The following is a 233-nucleotide window of genomic DNA, read 5'->3' as shown; positions in this document are numbered from 1 at the left end:
CTGTAGCAAGAGAGTTTTTCAGAATATTTAATCTGTCAAATTTCTAGATGTAAAAGTCTCAAAAATATTTCCTAAATATTTTAAATATTAAGATATTTAGAATATTGTCATCAGTGCAAACAGTAATTTTACAAATTTAAATGGCTGATAGATATTTATAAAACAACTGCCAGATGGGCCCAATTAGCCTGTTGGGAAGACAGAGGCTTCCACTTGGACTCCCATGATCTCCA

The sequence above is a fragment of the Pteropus vampyrus genome, unplaced genomic scaffold, assembly GCF_000151845.1.
Source record: "Pteropus vampyrus isolate Shadow unplaced genomic scaffold, Pvam_2.0 Scaffold106, whole genome shotgun sequence".
Lineage (NCBI taxonomy): Eukaryota > Metazoa > Chordata > Mammalia > Chiroptera > Pteropodidae > Pteropus > Pteropus vampyrus.
The sequence above is the reverse complement of the archived record's forward strand: the minus strand, read 5'-3'. Positions refer to the sequence as shown.